This window comes from Mustela lutreola, chromosome 16 (genome assembly GCF_030435805.1).
Source record: "Mustela lutreola isolate mMusLut2 chromosome 16, mMusLut2.pri, whole genome shotgun sequence".
Classification (NCBI taxonomy): Eukaryota; Metazoa; Chordata; class Mammalia; order Carnivora; family Mustelidae; genus Mustela; species Mustela lutreola.
This window is the reverse complement of record NC_081305.1, coordinates 26961951-26974243: the sequence shown is the minus strand read 5'-3', so window position 1 is coordinate 26974243 and position 12293 is coordinate 26961951. Positions and strand designations below refer to the sequence as shown.

The window sequence follows — 12293 nt, the reverse complement described above, 5'->3', positions numbered from 1 at the left end:
CCCTGCCAAGCAAGGAGCCCAATGTGGGACTCGATCCCAGGATGCTGGGATCGTGATCTGAGCCGAAGGCAGACGCTTAACCAACTGAGCCACCCAGGCATCCCACTCATTCACCTTTTAGCTCTCCGCAGGCAGAGCTGCAAAGGCCTCTGACCCTCCAGCCACAGAGGATCCTGGGTCCCCTTCCTTCGAGGCCCCTGTCCCTACTGGTGGCATTGCACGCCGGTACCACGGTCAGCGTGTGGATCCCTGTTTCCGGGTTGACCCAGATAATACCATGTCTGCTACCACACAGGATGGCTTAACCCACTTTAAGGGTACAGGTCCCCTGCTGGCAACCTGATGTGGCAGAAAGGGCCGGGGCTGGAAGGCTAGGACCTGGTGTAAGCCCAGCCCTGAGCCTCAGTTCCCCTTCCTATAAAATGAGAGTGTTGGATTGGATGATCTCCGAATTCCCTGTTGACCCTGACACTGTAGGATTTTCATCTATGTGTGGTGACACTAATGGGGGAATCTTAAGACAGCCTTACTGGCGTGTGCAGGGGGTACTTTGGAAGGCCCCATCCAGAGCTTTCTGCTCCCTTCCTCACAGGATACAAGTTGGCCTTGCCTTTCTTTTGTATATCTGCGTGCCTGTGTGGCTTTGGGAGAGGAAATGGTAGAAGCAGAAATGGCCTGGTTAGGTTTCCTTGTTTTTCCCTTGGTCAACAGAGTGTCTCTCAGACCCTCTCTCCCTTCCCACCCACACAGCATTGGCTCCTTTCAGCCCCTTTGCTCACCCAAACCTGGGCATCATAGAGGCCATCTCCTCTGACCAGCTTCCTGCATGAGTTGTCACTTATCCTCTGTTACATGTGCTTCCAGTGTAGGACAGGAAATATGGGGGCACCAGGGAGCTTCAGATCCCGAGGATAGCGGGGATTGCAAGGGGCCCTCACAGAGGTCTGCTTTCTGGTAGAAGAGGAGGAGGAGGCCCCTAAAAGGCCAATCAGGCTTTAACATGGAAGAGACATTTCTCATAAGCAGATTTTCGGCCAAACCGCCTGCTCAGAGCAGGTCTTCCTCCTACCCTCAGGCCATAATACAAAAGATTTCTATCATCCCAGCCTTGGGAGACACCAGGCTCCACAAAGGATGCGTGGAGAAAACCCCTATTACCACACTGGCCGAATGGGATGGGGAAAGAGGAAGACCCGAACATGTGCAAAGTCCCTGGGGCAGAAGGACACAATCATGACAGATTCAAGAAACAATGGAGGGAGACACCTGGGTGGCTCAGTCAGTGGAGCATCTGACTCTTTATTTAGGCTTGGGTCATGGGATCGAGCCCTGTGTTGCGCTCCATACTGGCGGGTGAGGCCTGCTTGTTCTATTTCTCCCTCCTCTCTCTCTCTCTCTGCCCTTCCCCTCCCAAAAAAGAAAAAAAGAAAAAGGAACTGAATGGAGGCTGCTGTAGCACTGAGAACAAAGAGTGGGGGGGGGGGGGAGAGAAGAGATCAGGGCTCACATCAGGAATGTGCCCAAAGGGCCTAGCCTGGATTTTGCTGGTTCGGAGGCAAGAGAGCTGCCCCTTCACCTTTGGGACCATTTCATGGGAAACCACCAACTTCTGAGCCCTGTTCTAGCCCCTCCAAGTGCTCTCTTGGGCTTGTTTTTTGTTTTTTAAAAGATTTTATTTATTTATTTATTTTGAAGGAAAGAAAGCATGGCAGAAGGAGAAGCAGAACCCCTCTGAGCAGGGAGCCTGTGGGGGGGTGGGGGCGGCTCGATCCCCAGACCCTGGGTTCATGACCTGAGCCAAAGGTGGATGCTGAACTGACTGAGCCACCCAGGTACCCCTCTCTTGGGCTTGTTTCTCTTTATCTCTTGGGACCCAAAGCAAGGGTGGGACACTCACTAAGCTGACCAGGACCTCTTCTGGGGACTGGCAGGCAGGGCCTTTAGCAGGGTCAAGGTGGCCCGAGTAAAGGTGTTTGGCCAGTAGCTGGAGAGCAGGACTTCAGTCCAGGGCTGTCTGACACTGATGTGACCGCTATCCTGCAGTACCTTCGTACTCACATGGGACGGAAGTGAGTGGAGAGTGCAAGCCAGCCCAGGGAGGTCAGTGGAGGACCTTCCTAACAGGCTGACTTGTCCCCAGGACGGATGTGTCCCCAGCAGAATAAGGGGAGCTCCCTGTCCCAGGAGGGGTGCAGAAGAGCCAGAAGCTTATAGTGGAGCTTTGGGAGGGTAGTTGGACCAGTCCTTGCTCAGGAGGGCTGCAGAGCCCCTCCCCAGGGAGCCTCATCTTCCTTCTGACCCACCAGCGCTCTTGGTTCCTCTCTTCCTCTTCTCTGCCTTTGTGACTGGGGCAAATTCGTTCGCCTGGCTAAGCCTCAGTTTGCTCATCTGTAAAATGGAGCCATGCTTGCGTCTGCATTTTAGGGTTATTCTGAGGATTAGATACTTTCCGAGATAGTGTCCTGGCACCGGGTCAGAGAACTGAAGGCTCAGTTAGTAAGACCAATTATTGCTGTTACCCCCTTCACCCCTCCTTTCAGTCTGGAGAGCACCGCGGGACAGGAGCCGGGCCCCTGAGTTCTGTCTCCTTATGCACAGCGATCGTCTTTCCCACCCTGTCCCCGCCTCCTTAGTGTCCCCACGGGCCGGGAGAGGGGAGCTCAGCCCGGGGTCCTCCTGGGGCACCCTGATCTCCTCCACGCGCGGCCCTCCTGCCTCCGTGTCACCTGCGGGGGCCGTGCCTGGGTCGGGGCGACCCGCATGCAGAGCGCGGGAGCCACGGTGCACCACCGCCCGGCCGCGCCCCCGCCGACGGCTGCACTTGGAATCCACGTGATTTCTCGGCAGCGGCCGCCGGCTCCCAGCACCAGCCCGGGTGCTCTCCGCCCGCTTTCAGTTTCGTGCGCAGCGTGGCGGGGCAGGAGCGCGCCGGGTGAGTGGAGAGCGAGCCCCGGGGCTGCGGGCGAGCTGCGTGGGAAGCACCGGGCCAGGGGTGCCTGAGGGTGCTGGGCGGGGGGGCGGGGGGTGCTCCGCCGGCCGCCGGCTGGGTGGCCCGGTGGCAGGCTGCAGGGACTGACCGACTGGTGGACAGATGGGGCGCCCGCTGCCCGGCCGAGTTTGGGGGCAGAGGTGGGAGCCGCAGAGGGAGGCAAGTCGGGGTCACCCGAGCTGAGGGGCGGGGTACCCGGCTGCGCTCCCCTTTCTCCCCAACCTCCCAAAGCTGTGGAACTTTAACTCTTAATTGCTTTTTAAAGAATTAGCAGGGATAGGGGCGAGATAGGTAAAAGGGATCAAGAGGTACAAACTTTGTTGGCTGCACAGGTCATTCCTAGAGATCTGTACAGCATCGAGCCTAGAGTTAACACGCACAAATAATAGAGGGCGGGAGAAACTTTTGGAGGTGATGGACGGGCTTATGGCATAGATGGTGGTGCTGATTTCACAGGTGCTTGCTCACCGCTAATCTCAAAAGGTTGTATACCTTAAACACGCAGGGCTTTTTGCATGTCCATCATAGCTCAGTAAAGTGCTTTACAGAAAAGAGGTGCAAACTTTCAGTTATGAAATAAGTAAGTCAGAGAGATGAATGTACAGTAGAAGGAATCTAGGCAAGGGTATCATCGTAGATGATAGCTGGACGTGTGTGGAGTTGTGGCCTTGCTGTTTTACACCTGAAACTAATATAACATTGTAGGCAACTCTACCTCGATAATAATTTAAAAAAAAAAAAAAGGCATTTCGAAAGTCTCGCGACTCATTCTGCACAATTCATGCTTTTAATCCTAAACATGCTTTATTATTATTACTATTATTATCGTCATCATCATCATCATTATTATTATTGACAATGAGGATAGAAGGAATGGAGTTAGTGAGGCTGAGCCTGCCAGCTTGCTGGTTTGGATGTAAGGAAGCGCCATGTAACCATCACTCAACCCCAGCGTTCCTCAGCCCACTTTCATCTCTGCCACACCTCATTTTGAAACAAATGGCCAACAGACATCATAGCATTTAACTGAAATATCTCTGAATGTACTAAAAGATAAGGAATCTTTAAAACAACAACAACCAAAAAAAACCCCACGGCACCATCTGAAGACTGGAAGCAGTTGAACAGTAATTTCTTCATGTCAAGACCCCCCAGACTATACCCGATGAATGTTTTAACCTCATAATCGGGTGAAAACATGGGCGTCATTTTGTTACTTGCTTTTGGCATTTTATCCACTGAGCTTCCCAGGCACCCGCTTTTGGCATTTTATGTGGTTTTCAGCCGTTTTTCTCACTTGGGAGGTCAGGACCTGGGGTTTGCTGAGCCAGCTATTTAGGGAGGTCTGAGCGAGGTCCTTTGCCTTCAGCCTGGTTTGCATCCATTTTATAAGTTGGGGGTTCTTCCATTTCCTTTTTAGAAGGTTGGGGGTTTGCAGACTTTAAAAACAGTTGGGAAACCAGCACTTCCTAGCCTCCCAAACCTGGGAGTGTCCGGAGGTGGGCCATACTCACAGGCCAGTGCCTAGAGCCTCCTCCCTCCAAACTGCTTTTCCTTCTAAGAAGCAGTAAGTCCAGAAAAGCATTCGGCTTGGTCTCCCGCTGCCAAGCTGCTGATCGTGCCCACGTGCCTTGTCCCCAAAGCCCGGCACACGGCTTGGCCGGTGCCTGGTGTGGGAAGCAGAGGGATCATGGCCCTCAGCACCTGGTGTTTGCTGAATGACCATGTCGATTTCCTCAGGAGGTCAGTTTCTCATCTGTGAGCTGGGGGTGATAATATGTCCTTCAGAGCGTGCCTCAAGGTTGGACGAGATACGCCCCAGTTCCTGGTCCACCTCAGTGCATGGAGAGCAGTGGGTCCTCCGTGAGGGCAGACCCGCAGAAGGGAAAGTGCTCTGGAAGAGTTTTCACAGGTTGCCTAGCTTTGCGCCTCCGACTGGACGTTTGCAGGGCTGGGTCAGTCTCTCTGTTCCTCCAGGACACATGCCCACTGCGCCCGCGAAGGAAAATTTTGCAGAACTTCTTGGGGTGTCTTTTCCCAGCTGTGATGAATTGAGCTGTGTCCTGGAGAAAGATATGTTGAAGTCCTTACCCTCCGTATCTCTGAGTTGTGACTTGATTTGGAAATAGGGTAGTAGCAGATGTCATGAGTTAAGCTGAAGTCATACCAGAGTTAACTGGGTCCTTAATTCAGTGTGACTGGTGTCCCTATATAGAGAAGAGGTCAGCTTATGAAGATGCACACATGCCATGAAATGACAGCCAGGTGACAACAGAGACAGAGACCAGAATTGATGCCTCTATAAGGCTGGACACCCCAAGAATTGCCAGCAGGAACCAGAAAAGCCAAGGAAGGCTCCTCCCCCTGAGGGTGCTTTGTTACAACTGTAACCAAGCTAGGAAGCTAATTCACCAGCCCAGAACCTAGCTTCTGCTTTCCAGAGCTGCATTAAGTCTCAAGCAAATTAACACAAGTGCCAATACTTTGTAAAAATTTTTTGTCAGTGTTCTGAGGACATAAACTACTGGGGTCCTTTGCCAAATCTATTTTTTGAGCATTGGCTAGTAGCCCCAAGTCTACCTTGGCTGAAACCCATTCTGCAAGGGAAACACCTAGAAGATTTGCAAAGAAAAAAAGAAAGAAAAATGATCAGTCTGGCTGTTGGTGTAGGCTGTGCGGAGAAGGGAAGGTTTTTTGATCCCTGTGGCCACCCTGGAGAACATGTGTTTGCCACACACTGTACTTAAAACCAGAAGGGATGGGGCAGGCAAGCGCTTGGTTGTATGTAGGACTTGTTGCCTGTAAACTGGGCATGATTGTATTACCCATATGCTATCTGAAGGCTCTTGGGTCCTTGAGGACTGAGTAAAGTGCATGAACCCCCATTCTGTTCCTTTGGGAAGCCCCACATGTCCTTCAGCCCTCTGTGAATCTGGAGGGTAGAGGTAGATGTGAGCTTGGTTCCTCTGGCCATCTCTGATCCCAGACTCTTCTTCTGTTTTGTGGTCATCCTTTCTCCCTGATTGACCAGGGCATGAAACCCGTCATTTTCCTGGGATGGAGAGATGAGAGTCATGGGGAAACGTGAGTTCACTCATTTATCTTGCTTGTTTCAAGCCTGACTCTCTGTGATGGGACTCCTGCTCCAACCTGTGGGTCACTCCAAAGTCTTCCAATAAATTCTCTAGACATAGGAGTCTTCCCCAGAAAGGTTTTTTAGCAGACCCTCTATCTGAGATGCCTCTGACATATAGCAAAGGAGAACTTCAGAGAGCCTGAGGGAAAATTGACTTGACCTTGGATGACCTCTGCTTCTACTGTGGTTTATTTCCAGTCTTTTTTCTATGTTTGTATATTCATATTTTTCTGTGGACTCATACATAAAAACTAAAATGGAATTATACTTTTTAAACTGAATAAAATGGAATTATATATTAGAGGGAAGTACATCCTATATCATTTTAAAAATTATTTCATTTTTAATAGCTAACATATTCATATAGTAAAATGATATAAAATATACAAAGAGTTTATGATGCAGAGTAAGTGTCCGCCTTCCTGTCTCCCAGCCACCTGATTACCCTCGCTGAAGGCACCAGTGTTACCAGGTTCTCATGTGTCCTTACAAAGATCATTCAGGTGGGCCTTTACAAACATGGATATAGAGAGATGGCTAGATAGATACAGATATAAATATGGGTATACATATCCCCCTTCTTACGAATGGTGATATACTCTATAGTTCTTTTTTATCTTTTTTCAAAATGTAATATAATTTCTTATTCAATTTTTTATCTTTTTTCAAAATGTAATACAATTTCCACATCAAAACCAAAAAAAATCTGCCTTTTTTTTTTTCTCTTTCTCTTTTTAAAGATTTTATCTATTTGACAGAGAGAGACACGGCGAGAGAGGGAACACAAGCAGGGGGAGTGGGAGAGAGAGAAGCAGGCTTCCCACCAAGCAGGGAGCCTGATGCGGGGCTAGATCCCAGGACCCTGAGATCATGACCTGAGCCGAAAGCAGATGCTTTACCCCAGTGAGCCATCCAGGCACCCCTGCTTTTTCCTTTTAAACAGCTACAGAGTATTTCATTATACGGTTGTGTCATCATTAATTTAACTACTGTTAAATTGGGCATTTAGATTGTTTCCTAAATGTTTCTCTTGCTATCCCAAACAGTATCATGTTTGCATATGTGAGAATAAGTCTTTAAGAAAAACATTCAGGAGGACAGAGAAAAACTGGAGAAAAAGATTCCGTTAAGCCCTGCCTTCGGCTCAGGTCCTGATCTCGGGGTGCTGGGATCGAGTCCTTCATAGGGCTTCCTGCTGGACAAGGAGTCTGCTTCTCCCTCTGCCCCTCCCCACACCTTGCACACCTGCACGCGCACTCTCTCATGCTCTCTCGCTCTCTCTCATAAATAAATAAAATCTAGAAAGAAAGAACGAACAAATGAACAGATCCAGGAGTGGATTTGCAAGGTCAAAAAGAAATATGCAGTTTGAATTTTGATAAATATGGCAAATTACCGTCCTTATGTGTTGGACTGACTCGCCCTCCCAGCAGCTATGTGTGAGGGGACCCACTTCCCACACCCGCCCCAGCATGTGTGTTATCAGACTTTCCCCTTTTTGCAGATCTGCAAGATGAACGACGGTATCTTCCCCGCTCCATTTCTCTTATCTTTTCAAATATTTAAGGGTCACTTGCAGTTCATTTTCCAAAGACTGTCTATTCATATCTTTTTCCCACTTTTCTGTTGGGTTGTTAGTCTTTCTCCTATTTAGTTGTACAATCACTGTGCATATTAAGGAAATTCACTCTTTTTTTTTTTTTTAAGATTTTATTTATTTGACAGAGAGAGATCACAAGTAGGGATAGAGGCAGGCAGAGAGATAGGGAGGAAGCAGGCTCCCTGCTGAGCAGAGGCCCGATGTGGGGCTCGATCCCAGAACCCTGAGACCATGACCTGAGCCGAAGGCAGAGGCTCAACCCACTGAGCCACCCAGGCACCCTGGAAATTCACTCTTTATAACATGAGTATATTGGCATTTTAAGTGGCTGCATAGTTGTCCATAGAATGGTGGACCCATATTTGCCTTTTAAACATTTAGTTTGGTTCTTGTTTTCTTCTACTATGCATGGACTGTTTCCTCTGTTTTATTTATATATATATAGATAGATAGATACAGATATGTATAAAATGTGGAAAGAATTTTTAAAATATATATATTTATATATAAAAACATAAATAAATATTTATTTATATAATATATAATAATATATAATATAATATATAATTTTAAAAATATATATATATATGAAGGTGACATTTTAATTCTTTCCACATTTCCCACCAGATTTCTCTCAAGAAGGGAAGTACTTTTGGGAAAGTACCTTGATTAGGATCGGGGTGGGTGGGGGCCATGTGCAAAGTGGTCAGGAGGGACCAGGACAGGGCAGCAACAGGGCAGGCTCTGTGTGGGTTGGGGTGCTGGGGGTCGGTACTGTATTTGCTCCCAAGAGAAGGGAGGAGAGAGAGAAGGTGGAGAGTGGCTAGGGCCACGCAGGGAGGAGACATCCCCCCCACCCCCCCACAGAGAAACTTCTTGGAGGTAGGATGCTCAGTACTGACTGCACCGAGATTCCCGCCTGGCTCCGCCCAGCGATCATTAACCACCACCCCCCACCACCCCCCGCAAAGAGTTTCCAGAACATGTCAGGTCCTGCGCCGGGCACTGGGTTAGAGCTGAGAACAGGACAGGTCTCACCGATGTGCCAACAGAAGCACAACAAACAAGTACACGACGTGCGACTGCAGTGAGGAAACACAAGTTAGGCGAGGGGGTAAGTGCACGGCGGGTGCAGGGCTGGTTGTGTTCGGAGGGCACAGAACTTCCCCCGAGGGGCACTGGGACAGTTGAGGGGGGTGCCAGGCAGGGGGCCGTGGACCGTGATGATGTCTGGAGGAAGAGGGAACCAGGCAGAGACAATGGCAAGAAAAAGGAGGAGGAGGAAACTTTGTTTCCGTTCTTCTGTGCTCAAAATGCTTATTGCAAGTTTATTTTTATTTTTTATTTTTCCGTGTAATTGAGCAAAAGGCTGGGCTTGCCGCAGGAGCCCTCCACCCGAGGAGACCTCTCTCTACAGCCCCTCTCCAGTCCCCTGGGCGGAGGGTGGGGGCGGGAGCCGGCGACGCTAAGCTTCCCGAGGCCCTGGTACTTCGGGTGGCTTGGTGTCTGAGCCAGTTTATCTGTGTCAGGAAAGATCGGGCATGGACATCCTACTAGCTAGAGCTTTGCTCACATTCTGGAATGTTTCCTTAGGCTAGGTTCTCTTCTCAACGTGGACTTCTAAAGGAATATATAGACTCTATTTGTTCGAAGTTAAAAAGGCACATGGCATAAAACTTACTATCTTAACCATTTTAACCACTTAAAATATTCAGGAGTGATAGGCACCTTCACACTGCTGTGCAGCTCTCACCACTACCCGCCCCCAGGGCTCTTCTCATTCTGTACAATTGAACCTCTATGCCCACTGTCCAAGAATTCCCATTCCCCAGCCCCTGGCCACCACCATTCTGAAACCTTCTGTCTCTGTGGATAGGATACTCTGTGTGCCTCATGTAAGTGCAAGCATGTCACCTTTGTCTTTTTGGGACTGGCTCATTTCTTCTAGTGTAACACCCTCAAGGGTTAGCCATGTTGTATGTTGCAAGATTTCCTTCCTGCTCAAAGCTAAATAATATTCCATTGCACGAATATACCACATCCCGCTTCTCTGTTCCTCCACTGAGGGGTACTTGGGTTATCTCCATGTTTTAGCAATTGCAAATAAGGCTGCTGTGAACCTGGGAGACTGCTTTCTGTTCTTTTGAGTGGATGCCTAGAAATGGAACTGCTGGTTCATATGGTAATTCCATTTTTAATTGTTTTGTGGACTCACCATCCTGTTTTCCACAGCAGCTGTACTATTTTTCCATGCCCACCAGCGGCACTCAGGGGTTCCGATTTCTCCACATCTTTGCTGGTATTTATTGTTTTCTGTTTCATTTTGTTTTGTTTTGGTAGTAGCCATCCTAATGGGTGTGAGGTGGTATCAGTCTCATTCTAGTCGGTTTTTTAAAAAGATTTTATTTATTTATTTGAGAGAGAGAGCACATGTGTGCAGAGTAAAGGAAGGGGCAGAGGGAGAGGGAGAAACAGAAGCTCTGCTGACCTGGGAGCCTGATGTGGGGCTTGATTCCAGGGTCTGGGATCATGACCTGAGCCGAAGTCAGCTGCTTAACAGACTGAACCACCCAGGGGCCCCTCATTGTGGTGTTGATTTGCATTTCCCTAAGGATTGGTGATGCTGAGCGTCTTTCATGTGCTGATTGTCCGTTGTTACATCTTCTTTGGAGAAATGTCTCTTCGAGTCCTTTGCCCAGTTTTGAATTGAGTTGTTGGGTCTCTTTGTTGTTCGGATCCACACATTTAGTTTTGTTACTGAATTCTAGGCATTCTCTATGTATTCCGATGGTAAATTCCTTGTCAAATATGTGTTTTGCAAATAACTTCTCCCATTCTGTGGGTTGCCTTTTTACTCTGTGGATAGTGTCTTTCGATACTCAAAGTTTTAAAGATTTTCATGAAGTCCAATTAGTATGTGTATATGTGTGTATATACGTGATTACCTGTGCCTTTCGGTAAGAGGCAATCATTGCCAAATCATTGTGGTTCAGCTTTTGTCCTGTGTTTTCTCCTCAGAGTCATATTGTTTTGGGTCTTATACTTAGGCTCTTGATCTTTTTTTTTTTTTTAAGATTTTATTTATTTGACAGAGCGAGACACAGTGAGAAAGGGGACACAAGCAAGGGAAGTGGGAGAGGGAGAAGCAGGCATCCGGCCAAGTGGGGAGCCCAATGAGGGGCTCGATCCCAGTACCCTGGGATCATGACCTGAGCTGAAGGCCGATACTTAATGACTGAGCCACCCAGGCACCACCCCTCTTGATCCATTTTGAGTGAATTTTAAATAGAGTGTAAAGTAAGGATCCGAATTCATTCTTTTGCATGTAGATATCCAGTTTGCCCAGCATCATTTATTAAAAGGCTGTAAAAGACTGTCCTTTCCCTCACTGAATGGTCTTGGCACCTTTGTCAAAAATCATTTGGCCATATATGCAAGAGTTTATTTCTGGGCTTTCTCTTCTATTCTATTGGTCTATACCATATACCATCGACCCTGGAACAATGTTGGGGTTAGGAGTGCTGATCCCTAGTCAAAATCTATGTATAACTTTTGACTTTTCAAATACATACTTACTGATAGCAGACAGTTGACCAGAAGCCCTACCAATAATAGAAACTGTCATTTAACTCATGCTTTCTATGTTCTATGTATTATATGCTATAGTCTTATAATAAAGGAAGCTTGGGAAAAATGTTATTAAGAAAATCATAAGGGGGGGGGCGCCTGGGTGGCTCAGTGGATTAAAGCCTCTGCCTTCGACTCAAGTCATGATCTCAGGGTCCTGGAATTGAGCCCCACATCGGGCTCTCTGCTCAGTGGGGAGCCTGCTTCCCCCTCTCTCTCTGCCTACTTGTGATCTCTCTCTCTGTCAAATAAATAAATAAAATCTTCAAAAAAAATCATAAGGAAGAGAAAATACACTAATACATTTACAGTACTGCATTTCTTGGAAAAATTCATGTATAAATGGGCTCACGCAGTTCAAACCCATCTTGTTCAAGAGTCATCTCTATGTCTGTTTTTATGCCCGTTCTACACTGTTTTAATTTAGTTGGTAGTAAGTTTCGAAATCGGGAATTATGGGTCTTACAGTTTTGTTCTTCTTTTTAGGATTCTTTTGAATAATTTGGGGGTCTCTGGAGATTCCATATGAATTTTAGGATGGGTTTTTCTGTTTCTGCAAAAAAAATCATGGGGATTTTGGTAGGGATTAGGTTGAATCTGTAGATGGCTAATATTGACATTTTAGCAGTATTAAATCTTCCAATTCATGAATCTGTCATGTGTTTCCATTTATTTATGCCTTTAATTTCTTTTGACAATGTTTTTAGTTTTCAGTGTACACGTTTTTCACCTCCTTGGTAATTTCTAAGCATTTTATCCTTTTTTTTTTTTTAAAAAAGGGTTTTATTTATTTCACAGAGAGAGAGAGATCACAAGTAGACAGAGAGGCAGACAGAGAGGGGGGGGGGAAGCAGGCTCCCTGCTGAGAGAGAGCCCAATGCGGGGCTTGATTCCAGGACCCTGAGATCATGACCTGAGCTGAAGGCAGCGGCTTTAACCCA

The 12293-nt window shown here is 47.6% G+C and overlaps 1 protein-coding gene across 7 annotated transcripts in view; it reads left to right on the top strand.

The window, feature by feature from the left end:
- The first annotated feature begins 2835 nt into the window (after positions 1 to 2835).
- Positions 2836 to 12293, top strand: part of NLRC5 (NLR family CARD domain containing 5) — an 85721-nt gene continuing 76263 nt past the window's right edge. For 4 of the 7 annotated variants that reach the window (XM_059153361.1, XM_059153359.1, XM_059153360.1 and 1 more), the window contains exon 1: positions 2838 to 2932. The gene's annotated coding sequence lies outside the window, so the exon portion shown is untranslated. Of the gene's footprint in view, positions 2933 to 6020; positions 6074 to 12293 lie in introns of those variants that run through there. The other 3 variants (XR_009348921.1, XM_059153362.1, XM_059153356.1) reach the window with 2 other exon arrangements.